This window comes from Salvelinus fontinalis, chromosome 2, assembly GCF_029448725.1.
Source record: "Salvelinus fontinalis isolate EN_2023a chromosome 2, ASM2944872v1, whole genome shotgun sequence".
NCBI lineage: Eukaryota > Metazoa > Chordata > Actinopteri > Salmoniformes > Salmonidae > Salvelinus > Salvelinus fontinalis.
In genome coordinates, this window is record NC_074666.1 from 78,280,151 (window position 1) to 78,299,996 (window position 19,846).

Sequence of the window (19,846 nt, forward strand, 5' to 3'; positions counted from 1 at the left end):
CTCTAGTTTTTAAAACCGTTTGAATTTTGTCTGTGGGTAAAACAGAACTCATTTGGCAGCACACTTTGTGACCAGGAAGTGGAAAGTCTGAAATCTATGTTCTGTTCAAGTGACTGCCTATAAATGGGCATGATAGGTATGGCTATACGTGCACGTCATACACCTTCACCCGGATGTCAAGAGGAAGTGAGAGGAAAAATGAGTTGATTATCTCGGTCTGACGTTGAATAAGCCTTCTTGGAACAACGTGTCCCCCATTTTCTGTTTTCTGCAAGGCGCGTGTTGGGACCTGTTATTGCCTACTGGAAACCAGTCGTTATGGGCGAATATGATCTCCGCTTTGATTTTATTTTATACATGTTACAATATCATCCTAAAGTATGTTTTTTCAATATAGTTTCATTAGATTATTGAAATTTATTCGGGACGTTAGTTGTGTTGCGTTGTTTGACTTTGTTGACGTTGGAGAGCTTAGCGCCGCATGGCCAGTGTGCTTGCTAATTCAAGAGGGAAAAATAACGTTCTGAATCCAAACAAAGACGCTTCTGGACAAAGGACCAAAGGTACAACATTCTGATAGAAGATCAGCAAAAGTAGGAACCATTTTGTGATGCTATTTCATATATCTGTCGAACTGTGTACTAGTAGCTTTGCGCTCAGGTTTTGGTTATTCCCTTACCATAACTAAGTCTTATGTCGTAATGAAGATATTTTTAGAATTCTAACACTGCGATTGCATTAAGAACTAATGGATCTATCGTTTCCTATACAACATGTATTTTTTTGTAATGTTTATGAATAGCTATTTGGTCAGAATAGGTGAGAGACTAATAGAAATATCAGCACATTCTGGGGAAAAGATGCTACGTTAGCACGTTATGCTACGTTATGCTACGTTGTATAACCACGGATTTCAGCTCTAAATATGCACATTTTCGAACAAAACATAAGTGTATGTATAACCTGATGTTATAGGACTCATCTGAGGAAGATTTATGAAGGTTAGTGAAATTTAATATCTTTTGCTGGTTTATTCGCTAACGCTAACGTGCCTATTGCTATCGCTAACGTGCCTTGATGAATGAATGCGGTAGTGTGGGTAGGCTATTGTAGTAAGCTAATATAATACTATATTATGTTTTCGCTGTAAAACACTTACAAAATCGGAAATATTGTCTGTATTCACAAGATCTTTGTCTTTCATTTGCTATACACCATGTATTTTTCAGAAATGTTTTATGATGAGTATTTCGGTATGTCACGTTGGTGTCTGTAATTATTCTGGCTGCTTTCGGTGCAATTTCTGATTGTAGCCGCAATGTAAACTATGATTTATACCTGAAATATGCACATTTTTCGAACAAAACATAGATTTATTGTATAACATGTTATAAGACTGTCATCTGATGAAGTTGTTTCTTGGTTTCTTTGGTTTGTTCTAGGTTAGTTTGGTTGATTTTGTGCATGCTACCTGTGCTGTGAAAAATGTCTGTGCTTTTTTCTATTTGTTGGTGAGCTAACAAATATATATTGTGTTTTCCCTGTAAAACAAATTTTTTTTTTTTTTTTTTTTTTTTTTTTTTTTTTAAATCGGACATGTTGACTGGATTCACACGATGTGTATCTTTCATTAGCTGTATTGGACTTGTTAATGTGTGAAAGTTAAATATTTCTAAAAAATATTTTTTGAATTTCGCGCCTTTTCAGTGGAATGTGGGAGGAGTTCCGCTAGCGGAACCTCGGGGCTAGACAGGTTAACTCTTTCTTGAACTGCATTGTTGGTTAAGAAAATATTTACCAAATAAACTAAAGTAAAAAATAAAAGTAACACAATAACAAGGCTATGTACAGAGTATCACTTTCCATATTTTCAAGCATAGTGGCGGCTGCATCATGTTATGGGTATGCTTGTAATCGTTAAGGACTGGGGAGGTTTTCAGGATAAAAAAATAGAAGGAATGGAGCGAAGTACAGACAAAAATCCTAGAGGGAAACCTTGTTTAGTCTGCTTTCCACCAGACACTGGGAGATGAATTAACCTTTCAGCAGGACAATAACCTAAAACACAAGGCCAAATCTACACTGGTGTTGCTTACCAAGAACACAGTGAATGTTCCAGAGGTGCAGAGTTAGATTTTCAAGTAGATTTAAGTCAAAACCTTGGGAAGACCTGAAAATGGTTGCCTAGCAATGATCAACAACCAATTTGACAGAGCTTGAAGAATTTAGAAAAGCATGAATAGGCAAATATTGCACAATCCAGGTGTGAAAAGTTCTTAGAGATTTACCCAGAAAGCAACAGCTGTAATCACTGCCAAAAGTGCTTCCAAAGTATTGACTCAGGGGTGTGAATACTTATGTAAATGTGATATGTCTGCATTTCCTTTTCAATAAAATGGTCAAAAATGCCTAAAAACACATTTTCATTTTGGCATTGAGGCCGTGGTCACCAACCTTTGAGTAAAGATCACTTTCGCATTTATAAAAAAGCATGCCGGGATCAACCACTTATATTTTTTTAAACATGACTTTAAAAAAAAAATGTGGTTCTGTAGGAATCAGGTTTGTGCAGTAGGCAGGCCTAATACATTTTCACAGCATATTGGCTATATGCCTGGCAAGCCAATATTGTTCATATGAGACCACATTATATTTCAAAACTCGAGCTTTGATAATAAAATAGATCATCAGTTTTATTTATTTTTTTTATTTTTTATCGTTATTTTACCAGGTAAGTTGACTGAGAACACGTTCTCATTTGCAGCAACGACCTGGGGAATAGTTACAGGGGAGAGGAGGGGGATGAATGAGCCAATTGTAAACTGGGGATTATTAGGTGACCATGATGGTTTGAGGGCCAGATTGGGAATTTAGCCAGGACACCGGGGTTAACACCCCTACTCTTACGATAAGTGCCATGGGATCTTTAATGACCTCAGAGAGTCAGGACACCCGTTTTAACGTCCCATCCGAAAGACGGCACCCTACACAGGGCAGTGTCCCCAATCACTGCCCTGGGGCATTGGGATATTTTTTAGACCAGAGGAAAGAGTGCCTCCTACTGGCCCTCCAACACCACTTCCAGCAGCATCTGGTCTCCCATCCAGGGACTGACCAGGACCAACCCTGCTTAGCTTCAGAAGCAAGCCAGCAGTGGTATGCAGGGTGGTATGCTGCTGGCGGAAAGTTGGTGTAGCACTTGCGAGCCACAGTAGAGTATAAATTGAAATAATTTTGATATTTATGTTACTAGACAGATGGTAAACTACCTGCATCTGATGGTGATTAAGACAACTGAAATTATGAAGAGGAGAAAAAAAGGGGGGGGAGGGGGGGAATGAAATCACAACATCAGTGATGTTCAGGTCAGAAAGTCAGGGCTCTAGAAAGATGCCAGAGTTTCCGCCTTGGAATTCCAAGTTGGATTACCGTTTTTTTACACAATATTTTTCCCAGTCAGATTCCCAGTCTCGTTTTATTCCGAGTTCCCAGTTGGCATGAGCGCATTGAAGTCGTAGATGCCCGGGTTCCTAGTTGTTTTGAACACGGCATTAGTCTCAGCGGAGGGAGGGAAAGAGCAGCAGAGGGTCAGCCTCTCGCGATCCCTGCTCTCTCCTTCCTTTCTCTGGTCAGTATCACCGGAGGAGAGGGGACACAGTCTTCCACCTGATGGTGAAACGAGTCGCACCGCATCTGCCTCAAGAACAAATTAATGTCGTTCCTATGACCAGAGAAAGTGAAATATTCATCAATATTCAAATAGACAATAATAATAAAAACCCAAGGCTATCTATACACTCGGCTACTCATTCATTGCAGCGCGAGTATGAGTTTTGTTTTGTAATAGTTTTGAAAAATATGGGACAGTGCAGAATAAAAAAAATTCAACATGAACTCACTTATAAAAACAGCACCTCTTTGCTGTATTATTTGGCAGTCTCTCTCTGGTCATGTTTAAAAGTTATGAAATCTCACGTAGGCTAGTATCAAATTTGAAGGAACGGATTTCAGATTGGCCAGTCCACCGGGTAGACCGACAAATTAAATAGCTAAAAATGCAAACACTTACGGGGTATTGTTTGTAGATGGGTGACAAAACAGATTAAATATATATTTTGAATTCAGTCTAACAACAATATGTGGAAAAAGTCAAGGGGTATGAATACTTTGAAGGCACTGTATTAGAAAAACGTGTGTCATTTCAAACTTCATATTTCTCTACTATAGGCTACTTATTGTAATGAGCCATCAATAAATTCCTGCGATAAGTGATCAGTGTCAATTTACCGTGCCAGCTCTTAAAAAATTTTTTTTTTAAAGGTGCATTGTAAATGGGTCACCAATTACCTTCATGCAGGCCACTTCCGGGTGCTTTTCTACAGCCATGAAGACCTTTTTAGCCTCTTGGAACAGCACAAAACAGAACGTTACCTGGCTAACAAAGGCCCTTATGCTATACAAGCCCCTCGGTCCGGTACCTCCGGACAACTTAACACATTTTTGCCTTAGCAGGATTCAAGCTCTTGGAGGAGCTCTCGTGTTCCTGGCTGATCGAACGGGTGGGTGACGCAACACAGAGAACAGAGTAAATTCTCTGCAGCGCTACCTGTAAGGCCCTTTTGGGTGTTCGGGATTATTCAGGTATTGTTTTCTCATGTGGCGGTGTATAAAGTAGGACATCACAGTTTGACACCTGTTCAGTTGGAGTTAATGGTAACTTCAAAAAAGTGTTTTGAATGTCAATGCACTTCTATCTGCAGATAAAATAAGTCCAGTCATTGTACTGCATGTTCAACTCTCATAAAAAGGCTGACACAGGATGGTTAGATTTTCTGCAAAAATTCTACAACGTGTCTGTATTGTTGTTCCTGTGGTCACAGTCTAAGACGGCCTGAGCTCATCTTCATGACCAGTTAGCTTTGCAGTATTGCTGCACCTACCAATAGGAAGGCTTTCCTGCCCTACTGCCTCAAATGCTATTAACATAAAGACAACACGAACACTATATATCGCCAAAGATACTAGCTACACACAAGCTACAACTCATACTCATTGTACAAAAAAACAGCAGTCATGTTTGCTCTAGTGTACTGTCCAATGAGCAGACAACCCTCCAGGCCTTTCACAGAGCAGTCAGGGTTGCCACGGCACCCAGTGACATTCAAAGACGTCATTAGGGGGATGGGAGGTTAATAAAGGTCTGGTCAGTCGTCAGCGGTTCTAAATATAGACAGAAAGAGATTGGAGAAGAGAGCAGCCAGTAAGAGAATCCACAGGTTGTTGTTAGGATTTATTCTGATAAAGGATAGCCCATGTGTAGAGGAACTTAAACCAACTGGAATCACGAGAGCATACATGTATATTGTTTAAGAGACCCATGAACACATCCTGCTACTGGATATAATTCTGAAAAATTATTCCAGTTTGACAACTTATTTAAGATAAAAGTAATAACGTGTGTACAAGTTCAATGGTGAACCATATAGCCACCATAAAGCACCAGACTTTGAGATGCTGGTTTCCTGTTGTCAAACAAACTTGTAAGTAACTCAAGGGAATCACAACACACGAGTAATGCCCTGAGGGGAGTTCATGGACAGGATCAGAGGGGTAAGAGGTCACCAGAGGGGGGGGGGGGGGGGGGGGGCTTCTTTGGCATTTCATGAAGAAGAAAAAAAGCTGGAGGAAAGAAAACCAGACTTACCTGTGGTGTTGGCAGAAATGATCAACAGAGAAGCCAGAGATTATTGCGTTAGTGGTCTTTGTTGTTCCAAAACTCAGTCAAGTTGAAGGTAATAAGAATTAGGATAAAGCTTTAGGCGAGTGTGTATTTGCTTGTGTTTGGGAATGGACTGAAGGTTCTAAAGTGGGTCTTCTGCGTCGGCCATGACTTTGGTCCAGAGGTATGGTGGATCAGAAGGCTCCTCTTCGAGTCAATCCCACTGCAATAGTCACAAATGAACAAGAGTTAGCCAGCTGCAGTTCAATGATCCTGGGAACCATACCTCCTCACACTCCTGGCCGCTGCAGATAGCATGGCCAGCATTCATAAGTAATTCAGTAATGTTAGTTTTCGACTCCAATTTTGCTTAGTCAGGCAATGACAGAGTGGGTGATCTTCCAGTCAAGATTAGTTGTTACGCACAGGCCAAATAAGCAGTTGGGCTACCTCCATTTGCAACTTTCTCCCTCCCCGACTACCACCATGATAAACAGATGACCAATGATTTTACATTATTCCACTCCAGACTACCATTAAAATACTTTTAACTAATAAAAAAGTCTAGTCGCTAAAGACAGTGTCTGAAATGTGGAAAATTGTTTTGCTTTGAGGGAAGGTGAGGGGGAGGGTGTTAGTCAGTTTGCCTCCGCCGAAAAGCACTCGCAGAGCTGTTAATGGGATGAGTCATGCAGCCTGGGGTCTGCAGAGACGAGAGAGAGACAGCAACACTACGATACCCACACTCCCCCTGGGGATGGAGGAGGCATTGTGCTGCAATACCCATACTGGCCCCCAGTCTCACCTGGGGTCATTGAGAAGCATGGTGAGTGGACAAATGGACAGTGTCAATATGTGCAGTCTTTCTAAGCTGGGACTCTGTTCTAAATCAATAGGCTACTTAGTCATTTCATCACAGTGTGAATGTGTAAACACACATTCTAAATTACTTAATTGTGTAAATTTCTCCCTGCTCTGTAACGTTTCAATTATGATAATCTATTTCTTAGGTTGCAAAATAAATAAAACCTTAGTTGTTGCTTCCGAGATCTCGTATAGCTATTATATCCATGTCACACATTTTTACAAGGGGATTTCACCATGGGAGGTCTGATTCCATCCATCCAGGGTTCTGCCCAACATAAATGAAAATCTATATTCTCTTTATTCCAATTAGCCTTTAAAATCTGGAATTCGTACTTGGTGAATATGCCACGTCTGTTTGCGATATTACAACAGAAGTATCTTCAAACTGACAGTTAATTTCCCTCAGACATCATTGCATGCACGATATAAGAGCAGAGGTACTGCACATTGTTTTTGTTGCCATGCTAGATGCTCCTCTCCCCAGTTTCATCAACAAATCAAAAACAATAAATGCGCTGGGGGGCGAACAGTGGCGCCGTTTCACCTTAAGCGGATGAACTTAACAAAAAGCAGCAAATATTCTAAATAAATATTCAATAAACTCCTGTCAATGTAGCCTCATCGCATGCAATAAAATGGATGCAAATTCCTATATGCATTAAGTTAAAGTTGTTTTTACAGAGGTTATTCACACAATTTGCAGACCTTATCCAGAGCAAATTACATCATACAAATGTACTTTTTTTTTTATTCACACAGCTGGATGAACACTGGCACAGTGCCAATTGTCTCTCTCATTAATAGACAGCAATGACCTTTGATGATTTGAACACATGGGTAAATCCTTAACGTGCGATGTTGGCTCCATTACATCACACAGTAAAAGAAATAACAAAGTGCCTGCTTTATGCTTAATCCTCATTCATCTCAGTTTGCTCTGCAGCTGCTGTTGGGTCTGCATCCTACAGGAGTCCTGGCAGTTCCACAGCCCACTGGGGCACCCTGCGTTTTGGAAAGTGTCCCTCCCTGGACCTGCGGCCTCACCTACTGGGCAGAGGGAGCAACTGCATGGGCAGGACGTGGCCAGCCAGGGCTAATCCAACCATAGGGCTGCACTACATTAACTTATATATTCTACACAGAAACCTCTAACCAAAGTGGCACTGAGGCTCAGAATGTGGCATTTTACACAAGTAAGGCTTGGGTGACAGATGATGTAAAGATTTGTCATTTCTGCAAATATTTGTTTAATGTTGGAAGTCTATATCAGAGTGTGCATTTAAATTATAATTCCATACTGAAATTGTACATCTGTTTTTTTAAATGCACACAGATGGCAAACAGTAACCTATACAGGCAAACAAAGGGTGGCGGGTGTAGGCTGCTATGCGACAGCACGTGTGTGTGTGTGTGTGTGTCCAAAGGTGCACATGTTGGTGCATTACTATTCATTTGAATGCATGTTTTAGCGCTGTATTCAAAATGCCTGAATCACAATAGTTTTTTTGTTTTTATGAGCACTTATGTCCGCTTGTTCTCATGTCTTTTTGGTCATCTCCTTCGCTCCTTCTGCTGTGACTGTGCACCTTCCCATTCACACCAAGCCCTTCCCCATGCCACTCACAACAAAAAGAGATGAGACCACTTCTTCCTCTCTGTGACAAGCGGTTTCAACTCACTGTTTGCATTTGAGGTTGCGTCCAACAGAATAGGTAATATGGACACAAGTGGCCAAAAATAAATAAATAAATAAAAATTCAATATAGTTACAATATATATCATCAAATAATAACCCGATATGTATCGTTTGGACAATACTGCAATACTATTTGTGCGCTAGTTGTCTGTACCAAAACTCCAGTAATTTTCCTTCATAGCTTGTTCGCCATCTTTTTTTATATAGGGAGACACGGTTTTCAGCAATTACAGTACCAGTCAAAAGTTTACACACCTACTCATTCAAGGGTTCCTTTATTTTTACTATTTTCTACAATGTAGCATGGTGACGACATCAAAACTATGAAATAACACATATGGAATCATGTAGTAACCAAAAAATAAACAAATCGAAATATATTTTATATATATTTGAGATTCTTCAAAGTAGCCACCCTTTGCCTTGATGACAGCGCTGCACACTCTTGGCATTCTCTCAACCAGCTTCATGAGGTAATCATCTGGAATGCATTTCAATTAACAGGTGTGCCTTGTTAAAAGCTCATTTGTGGAATTTCTTTCCTTCATGCGTTTGAGCCAATCAGTTGTGTTGTGAGAAGGTGGGGTTGGTATACAGAAGATAGCCCTATTTGGTAAATGACCAAGTCCAGATTATGGCAAGAACAGCTCAAATAGGCAAAGAGAAACGACAGTCCATCAATACTTCAAGACATGAAGGTCAGTCATGATGAAACTGGCTCTCATGACGACCGCCACAGGAAAGGAAGACCCAGAGTTCAAATCAAACTGTATTTGTCACATGCGCCAAATACAACAGGTGTAGACCTTAGTGAAATCCTTACTTACAAGCCCTTAACCAACAATAAAGTGTTAAGAAATGATTTACTCAAATAAACTGAAGTTAAATAAAATGTATAAAAATAAACATAATTAAAGGGCAACAATAAAATAATAGTAGCGAGGCTATATACAGGGGGTACCGGTACAAAGGCAATGTGCTGGGCACCAGGTTATTCGAGGTAATAGTGGAGAACAGTCTATGACTAGGGTGGCTGGATTCTTTTGAAATTTTTAGGGCCTTCCTCTGACACCGCCTGGTATAGAGTTCCCAGATGACAGGAAGCTTAGCCCCAGTGATGTACTGGGCCATACGCACTACCCTCTGTAATGCCTTGCAGTCTGAGGTTGAGCAGTTGACACACCAGGCGGTGATGCAACCAGTCAGGAGGCTCTTGATGGTGAAGCTGTAGAATGTTGAGGATCTGGGGACCCATGCCAAATCTTTTCAGTCGGCTGAGGGGGAAATAGGTGTTGTCGTGGCCTCTTCACAACTGTCTTAGTGTGTTTGGACCATGATAGTTTGTTGGTGATGGACACCAAGGAAATTGAAGCCCTCAACCTGCTCCACTACAGCCCCGTAGTGGAGCTGTAGTCTACGACCATCTCCTTTGTTTTACGTCTGCTGCAGAGGATAAGTTAATTTTGGTAAACTGCATCTCAGATTGTAGCATTTATTTTGGCTGCAGAGTTGAAGTAACAGACATCAACATCAACTGTTCAGAGGAGACTGTGTGAAATCAGGCCTCCATGGTCAAATTGCTGCAAAGACTACTAAAAGGACAGCAATAAGAAGAGACTTGCTTGGGCCAAGAAACACAAACAGAAGGACATTGGTGCTAATGTATCCTTTGGTCTAATGAGACCAAATTTGAGATTGTTGGTTCCAACCACCGTGTCTTTGTGAGACGCAGGGTAGGTGAACGGATGAGCTCCACATGTGTTGTACCCACCGTGAAGCATGGAGGTGGGAATGGTGCTTTGCTGGTGACACTGTCTGATTCCTTTAGAATTCAAGGCACACTTAACCAGCATGGCTACCACAGCATTACACCATCCCATCTGGTTTGGGCTTAGTGGGACTATAATTTGTTTTTACAACAGGGCAATGATCCAACACACCTCCAGGCTGTGTAAGGGCTATTTGACCAAGAAGGAGAGTGATGGAGGGCTGCATTAGATGACCTGGCCTCCACAACCACCCGGCCTCAACCCAATTGAGATGGTTTGGGATGAGTTGGACCGCAGAGTAAAGGAAAAGCAGCCAACAAGTGCTCAGCATGTGTGGGAACTCATTCAAGACTGTTGGAAAAGCATTCCAGGTGAAACTGGTTGAGAAAATGCCAAGTGTGCCAAGCTGTCATCAAGGCAACGGGTGGCTACTTTGAAGAATTTCAAATAAAATATATTTTTGATTTGTTTAACACTTTTTTTTGGTTACTACATGATTCCATGTGTTATTTCATAATTTTCACTATTACTCTACAATGTAGAAACTGTAAAAAATTAAGAAAAACCATTGAATGAGTAGGTGTCCAAACTTTTGACTAGAATATACAAAGTGAATTGGCCATAAATGTGAACAAATCTAGATGATTTTTAGGCCATGTCGCCCCAGCACCAATTACCACTGCAGTGTAATTCCTGGAAAGCGGATCTAAGTCCCACTCATCAGTCGCGGAAGTCTCGCCTCTAAGCCATATGATTTAATGGAGCGGAGTTAGCGCTGAAAGCCCATGCAGTACCGCCATCCCTATGCATTCCGCACTGAAGCAAGGCTCTCAGGCGTCGTGCCCAAACACGTCGCTGATCGTTTAATGCTCTTAAAACTACTCTCCTCAGATGTCCCCTCCGGTTTAACACTGGCCTCTTGTCAGCACATCGACTAAATATATTCATCTTTCTCTAGGGTTTTGTTTGGTTTTGCAACGTTATCTGGGAACAGTCATGAGGATTAGACTAACGACAGGAACATGTAATTTAGTCAGTCACTCACTAACACGTTTAGATACCAAAATCACCAAGGCCAATTTGTGACAGGAAGGCATTGTTGCACCAATTGCAGGAAATAGCTAAAATTGAATTTATACTTTTGAAATTGTTAATTTTATGCAGCCTTTCTAACGTCTGGGACTAAGTGCCATTAACCTATGCCTTTATCCTGTACACCCACGGAGGATGACATTTCCTGTAATTGCATACAATAGGTCAGCTACATCTGAAAACGTGTCTAGGGTGTGGTATGGGGCGAAGCAAATGGCTCTCTGTGTGATATTCTAGAAGTTGGTAAGCAACTCTCCCCCTGCAGGATCCCAAGGCACTCGGTCAGATGACATGCTCCGGCAAGGGCCTGGCTTCATCACGGCATACACCGGAAGCTTGGTTATAGAAACCGTGTCACAGAGATAATGGGATGCCTTGTCGCAGGGTATTTAGAACCCTTAACCACTTCTGACTGCTGGCCTAGCCGCTTTCACCGGCTGCATTAGCCTAATGACGTACGAATGGGGATAAAAATATCAGTGCATCTTTTTTTTTTTTTCTCTCTTTGCAGTACCACTGCATGATGGTGCAAGGAGACTCATCCGGCGAATAGCCTAAGTGGGGGTCTCCGTCTCCTCACATTATCACTGAAAATACCTGTCCCTCCAACAGCCAAATTCTGCAAATTCTACACCAAGAAATTCTTAGAATTGCAGTGGGAGCTTTAAGCAGGAGCAAATCAATTTGCAACAATCAAATGTGCTTCATGTTTAAATTGGCTGCTGTCAAACTTTATTGCATAGCATTTATGAATGCAATGGCCTTCCAGCAATGCACCAGAAAATCCTGTGTCACAGAGTCAGGTCTGGTCAAAAATCAGAACCACATAAGGAGGATCCTTTGTGCTCTTATAAACAGAACCAAAGATGGGGTCTGACACTCACTAACCCAGCAAAAATGTGTGCTGCTGCTGCACATTCCCCTCAGCCAGCCCTCAGAGTCAAGGCGAGAGTGCGACCAGCAGAATCTCAAGGAGAAAGGAGGGACACTGCACTCAGCAGCGCCTTTCCCACCAGCAGTGACGAAATGGCCCCATCTCCCCTTGACGCCACACCTTACATAAATTACAGAGAACATGCAGGGTCTCAATGGCAGTGAGGAACCTTTAATTTACCTTGAAAATAAATTGTTCACTTAAATAGCTGAGAGATAGGCCTAGTTAGTTGATTAAAAATGTAGTCCAATGAAGCATGTCTAGGCAATGGCCTTATAACTGGTCCAAGGATGTTTCATTAGGATCCAGACACCAAATTACTCACTTCAGTCAAATAATTTTTCCACAACACTGAAGTACCTCACAGAAATGATACAATCAAAACAATTTTGGGTCAGCACATTGCTCAAGGGTAGGAGGCTGGCACCTATTCCTTCTGGAATTTGAACCAGTCACATGCCCATTTCTCCAAGAATATGCTTTCTGGGGGCTAGTATTGTAAACGTGCATGGAATATTGGGGTGGAGGCTGTCAACTGTGGGTTTTATCCGATCAACACTGGTAACCAGGCTTCCGGGATATATATATTTAAAAAAAAGATTTCAGCACAGAAAGCATGTTTCAATCATTAACATACAGCTGAGGTTATTTTTGCTTCACACTGTAGCCTAAACACTGTTTTCTACAGTGTATGAATCCAAGTTTCCATGCATTTTTGCATTGCATACAGAATAGGCGAACATCAAGGCCCTGTATCTTCAGGGCAGCGCATGGGCAGGGCTGTTCAATAGCCTTTTCAACACCTTGTGTGATTCATCAGGACAAGTGACTCTGCGTCACATCATTGATGAACTGTTTTTTTAATTAAAAAAATAAAGAAGTTGCCATCTTACATACTGAACCTATTTCATGAAGGAGTAGGCCTAATCTCTCGTGGACAGATGCACGTAACATAAAAATGGTAGTAGCATCTGTCAACAGCCTGTGGGATGGCAAATAGACAAGCCCGAAACTGGCTGAGAGTTTCCATTTAGAGGGATGAAGACTTAGCTAGTCTCGTTAGTACACCTACGGAAGATGTTAATTCTGGGTGTCCGAGATCAGAGAAGCAAAGTTCGACCCATCAAGTTTAATTCAGGCAATCAATATAAAAGATACACATTTCAAAAATAGACATTAGTGACCCGCATAGAGAGAGCACATTTAAATGTACACTTCAGTGGCCATGGTCTGAAGCAAATGTTATTTATATCCTCCCTCATAAGGAAGAGGTCCCCTATGGAACATGGTATCTAAATGTGTGACCCTTTAAGTCTTGACATCTGTCACCATGTAATTCAACTGGGCACATGCAGATGTTCAGATAAGATCAGGTTATCTGATAGCCAAGAGGGCAGAAATCAGGAGTGTGACAAGGCAAGCCTTGAGCAAAAAAGCTGATGCTAGAGATGGTTTAGCTAGCGGTTCTTCATTTACTTTGAATGACTGTTAAAGGAGGGCAATTCCACAGCAACAGTGATGCTGAGATTCTTCACATTGACATACATATTAAACAAAATCCAATGATTAAAGTTAAACAAACAGTACAACTCCATGCACAAGGACTTAAACATTTTCAATGAAAAGAACACTTGCAAGGCCACTCGAGGACTGTGAGAGGCATCCACACACACACACACGTGAGAAGCAGCATCTGTCAATCAACTGATCTCTAGCAAATCTTTGACACTTAATCAAAGACAGGCATTTGTCATTAATTTCATTTTAGGAGGAAATCCTTCTCCATGACCTCTCTGGCTCCATCCAACTTCTGCACAACGGAGCTGTGCAAGACTGCCAAATGACTTGCGAGCCAAAACCACAAGCCACATCTTTTCATAGGGTTTAGGGTGGCCTGCAGGTAAAATGTTAATGTGTACATGCACAGAACAAGCCACAAATCAAAACCTTACTTTGGAATCCACTGTAGAATATACACTGAGTGTACAAAACATTAGGAACACTGCTCTTTCCATGACAAACTGACCAGGTGAAAGTTATGATCCATTATTGATGTCACCTGTTAAATCCACTTCAATCAGTGTAGATAAAGGGGAGGAGATAGGTTCAAGAATAATTTTTAAGCCTTGAGACATGGAATGTGCATGTGTCATTCAGAGGGTGAATGGGCAAGATAAAATATTTAAGTGCCTTTGAACAGGGTATGGTAGTAGGTGCGAGGGGGACTGGTTTGAGTGTGTCAACTGCTGTGCTGCTGGGTTTTTCACACTCAACAGTTTCCTGTTTGTATCGAGAATGGTCCAGCACCCAAGGGACATGCAGCCAACTTGACAACTGTGGGAAGCTTTGGTGTCAACATGGGCCAGCATCCCTGTGGAACACTTGATACCTTGTAGGCCATTCCCCAACAAATTGAGGGCAAAAGGGGGGTGCAACAATATTAGGAAGGTGTTGTAATGTTTTGGACACTGAGTATCTAGGACTACCTTTAATAAATGCCATGTTCCTTCCATAACAGTTATGCCTATCATGAAAGTAACTGCAAAAACAACTTTGCCTTTGCCAGCAGACAATCCATTGTGATAACTGACACGGACCATAAATTAAGAAACTATTCAGACATCTCTACACCAGTCTGTACTTTACCACTATCTAGGCACAAAAGGTGCTTCCAGTAATGCAAATTAGTATTTTGGGGGGCAAGGAAGGCACTGATATTGAGTTAATTGGCCTAAGCTATGATATTTCACTTTCATCCACATTTTTATTTTACGCAGTAAAACTAGTGGCGTCAAATGTCATTTTACTAGGCAAGACAGTTAAGAACAAATTCTTATTTACAATGACAGCCTACCAAAAGGCCTCCTGCGGGGACAGGGGCTGGGATGAATAATATAATATAGGACAAACACACATCACGACATAAAGAGAGACCCAAGACAAAATAGCAGGGCAGCATCACATGACTACACAGCATGGTACAAACATTGGGCAAAGACAACAGCACAAAGGGCAAGAAGGTAGAGACAACAATACATCACGCAAAGCAGCCACAACTGTCAGTAAGAGTGTCCATTAATGAGTTTATGAATGAAGAGATTGGACAGTTCTCAGTTCGAGTGTTTGTTGCAGCTCATTATGTTAGTTAGCATAACGTTATATTGATTATGCAAAAACACAGGCAACTGACTGTGGGATCCTCTCACACACGACATAGTAACTGTATACACCTATAGAAACAACTAGCAGGGAGTGGGACCCCAACTCGAGTGGCACCATCACCTTAAAAAAAACAAATGCGGCGTCGCAAACTTGCAGACGACTGCAATGGGGGTTACCAAGTGGCGATTGCAGAAGTGGCAAACTAACTAGTCATTTCAACTCGAACAAAACACAATTTGCTAAACATGGAGGACACAAATTGCCATGGAGAGGGCACCGACGGCTGCGGTACTGCTTTTAGCACCCACCCTAAAAAAACATTTTTCAAATGTGACTTACTAGCTATCTGGAAGTAGGCTGCTGATAAGCTAACGTTAGCTAGCAAGCTAACTAACTAGACGTCTGGGAACATTACAACCTGGCTAACTGACGCTTTAAATCAGATGCCAATACTATGTGTCAGTTTGTTAACTTGACATTTTCCAAATCAGAACAATCCTTTCATGCACATTTACATTAACTAAAGCAACTTCGCTTGCTAGCTAACGTTAACTAGCTATCAAAACTTCATAGCGTTCTCTCAACTATCTAGCTTGTTAGCTAGCCATGAGTAACCAAACGCATCATCTGAAAATATCGCGGTATAAAAAACCTTTCTTACCAGCAGTAGACGAAAGATACATTATCTCCCAGAAAACATAACGTACCTGATTGTCGTTCTCCTTTTCGCTGCTCGGCGATTGCCTCTTCGACCGTTACACTTCTTGATTGGTTTAATAATATTTTGGGGGTGTGAAATGTCTAATTTTCCCTGTCACAACTCTCTTTCCTCCATATTTTCAGCTCCTCCACCAACAACATTAATGACGTTTGTCCCCTGTCACGTGGCCCCATCTGTTGGCGCTAAAAATAGATTAAACACCCAATGAATAACTCAGTACAGCAGGACAGATACCCAACACAGTCGCAGAGGTAGACTACTACCACGTTCGGAGAAGAAAAGGACTGCAAGTTTCCTACCAAAATCTTGGTTGCGCAGAATGTGTAGCGCATCTTTTTGGGAAGACTATCAATGTGAATCTTGGGCGCCCCTATTAGATATACAGTAACTCAGAACAGCAAGTTACAGAGTATGCTAGACTATAGCATGGGAAACATGTTTACATTGCCAAAGCATGTGGAATAAATCATATACAAAAGTTAAATAAACAGAAATGAACAGTGAAAGCTTTAAAATAATAGAGCCATATCAATGTCTATTACTGGCTACGTACAGTGTTGTAACAATGTGCAAATAGTAGAAGTAAGAAAGGGAAAATAAATAGTATGTGGATTCTATTTGTAAATGTAGGTAGCACACGTGAGGATGTTTTTCTCTTAAGATATAATTTCCTCTATTATTGCTAACCAGATGTAAAAGTATGTTTTGATTAACTTATTGATGGAGTGGGTCAGGTCTGCTCTATCCCAAATTAGTCTCTTCCTTGTTTCACACCTGGTAGTTTGGTGGACTACCAGCTCTCTCTCTCTCTCTCTCTCTCTCTCTCTCTCTCTCTCTCTCTCTCTCTCTCAGACTTAATCTCACTTGCACAAGTGTGGTAGACCTTGCATTTACACAGTGATGTCCCCTTATACATGCAAACTCTTGTTCTCACAGTCTCTATTCTGGCCACACTGTCTTACTGCACAAGGAGAGAGATTGCCCTACACTCTCACTTTTACTGTTTAGTTTCCTGTGTGCTCATGTGTAGTTAGTTGCCATGGATGCACCTGACTGCACGGCTCCACACCTTACCCCAACCCCACCGATTTACCAGACACCCTCTCTCTTTCCCTCATCCTTCTCTCTCCCTTGCTTCTTTCATTTTAAGAGGGGTCTCGTCAGTCAGTCTGTCACAAACCAATATTGACAGTACTGTGAACCCTCCTGCAGAGGTGGGAAAAGACGTCATACCTCCCAGGGAGCCAACAATTGCTGCCTCTCTTACGTCAGAAAAGGCCATGTGTGTGAACATGGTGAGGCGGGATCGATGGATTCACGTTGAAAGACAAGAAAGCAGCTAAAAATAACACAGGCAGTGCTGCAAAACAAGTTAAAAGCGAACAAAAGCAATCCTGTTTGTTCCACTGGTCTGACAGCAAAAGAGAGCAAAGGGAGTGGAGGAGAGAAGAAAGTTGAAAATAGAGGAAATCGGTATATTCTGACAGGGATTTTTACTCATGTTGGCCTGACCCACAGGTGTCTTTTATGATTTTATGGTGTATTTGCCTGCTTTTGATTTGTCAGGTCACACAAAGTAGTTGGAGAGATTCGAGGCTGCATTTTCAGTGGAAAATAGCCAGCTAATTCTACCTATGAAGGACAATAAGGATGAGATTGACATGTGCTTCGAGAGAGAAAGAGAGAGACAGAGAGAGAGAAATATAGAGAGATATATGAAGACAGCAGCAATGACTCATCATTACCTCATTATGATTGCACAGAGAGAGAGAGATATGGGTAGATGCATTGTCTTACATCAGATAGCGTGTCGATTCCGTAGGACTTGGGGGTACAATGGGGTAGGGATAGGATGACAGTGGTTCTACTCCATTATGCTATACAGATGATGCCCTATATATCAACATTATAATCCATGTCAATGTCATGGATTATAAATATGCTACAAATGTTGATCATTAAATCTAAACGTGAATTTTAGTTATCTTACATTTCCACATTACAAGCATAGAACCTGCAGAGATTCCCTACAGTCAAGTTAACATCCCAATCTACAGCAGGTGACCTTACCAGAAGAAAGGATAAGGGAATCTGGAATCAAAACTCCATGTCATGCAGAACAAGTCATGCACAGTGTGTACTCTGACCGCCTAAAGAATGAAGAGAATGAGACAATGCTAAAGCATAGCAATATATGCCTCAGTGTCATTTGCATTTGTAAATATAACAGCTGCAAGGAAATGGTTAGATGGATGTTGTGATTGTTTGTACAAGCTTCAGTCAAGATTCAGGCATTCATGACTAGGGTTAAGTGACTCTTGATATGAAAAGTTTATTTCCAAAACGCTATATCCATTTTCAGAAATGTTGGTAAATTAGTTTTTGTTTAAAAAAACGTTTTGTGTTTTTTCACTATCTAATCATGGCATGGGGTTGTTCAATGACAGACATGTATTTATTTGAAATGTATCACTTGATGGCTTCGTTTCAGAGAGAAAAATAATCATGTTTTTTGGCAAAACACTATACATTTTCCTCACATTCCTCACTGCCAGCAGCATACCACCCTGCATACCACTGCTGGCTTGCTTCTGAAGCTAAGCAGGGTTGGTCCTGGTCAGTCCCTGGATGGGAGACCAGATGCTGCTGGAAGTGTTGTTGGAGGGCCAGTAGGAGGCACTCTTTCCTCTGGTCTAAACAAAGATCCCAGTGCCCCAGGGCAGTGATTGGGGACACTGCTCTGTGTAGGGTGCCGTCTTTTGGATGGGACTTTAAACGGGTGTCCTGACTCTCTAAGGTCATTAAAGATCCCATGGCACTTGTCGTAGGGGTGTTAACCCCGGTGTCCTGGCTAAATTCCCAATCTGGCCCTCAACCATCACGGTCACCTAATAATCCCCAGTTTACAATTGGCTCATTCATCCCCCTCCTCTCCCCTGTAACTATTCCCCAGGTCGTTGCTGCAAACGAGAACGTGTTCTCAGTCAACTTACCTGGTAAAATAAAGGATAAATGAATAAAAAGAAACTCTCCGAACAATAAATAGTACTGCTAGGTTTTACACAGTCAAATGTAACAAATAACTACATTTTTTATAAAGAACTTTCTTTACAAATGATACATTTGTGACATCAATATAATTTTGTTTAAATGAATCAATATAGTAATATGAGATCTGTATGTAAACATGTACATTTGACATTTTAGTCATTTAGCAGATGTTGCTATCCAAAGTGACTTACAGTTAGTGCAGTCATCTTAACCCTCATACTACTCATTTTGACTCCAGAGGCATATTTTTATCATAGCTCAAATGTGGTTTATTAAATGCTTCCACATTTTCAGGACTTTCTCAATCAACTTGTTCTTAATCTAAATAATTGTTTCGTGTTTATGTATAAATATGGACTTTAACAAAATTCAAGTCCTTTAGGCTCATTTTGACCCCAGCAAAAAACACCCAATTCCACCTCTCGTGATTTGATAGATAGGACATTTATTTAAATCCAGGTTTCTCTGGAGACATAATAACAAGTTATCATACCACCAGAGGGTGGAGGGGGACCTGTATCCGAGATTTCAACCAGCTAGACAGATAATTTGAAGAGATATAGCTCCCAATGTACTCACCTAAAATTGTACTTTTCTGTACCACGTATCATATGACCGTGTACAAAATCAAAAATACCTGATAAAACTGCAATACAGAACTCAGATATGCTCTGATGTAACATATATTTTGATTTGTTAAACACTTTTTTGGTTACTACATGATTCCATGTGTGTTATTTCATAGTTTTGATGTCTTCACTATTATTCTACAATGTAGAAAATTTTAAAAATACAGAAAAAACCTTGAATGAGTAGGTGTGTCCAAACCTTTGGC

General features: G+C 41.1%; 1 protein-coding gene across 2 annotated transcripts in view; it reads right to left on the reverse strand.

Annotated features, from left to right (window-relative positions):
• LOC129827548 (histone deacetylase 5-like) overlaps positions 1-16,119 on the reverse strand; it is a 107,434-nt gene extending 91,315 nt beyond the window's left edge. The window contains exons 1-2 of one of the 2 annotated variants that reach the window (XM_055888527.1): positions 15,947-16,119; positions 5,705-5,942 (exon numbers count right to left, since the gene is read on the reverse strand). The gene's annotated coding sequence lies outside the window, so the exon portion shown is untranslated. The remainder of the gene's footprint in view (positions 1-5,704; positions 5,943-15,946) is intronic. The other variant, XM_055888535.1, reaches the window with a different exon arrangement.
• Between the last annotated feature and the right edge of the window lie 3,727 nt (positions 16,120-19,846).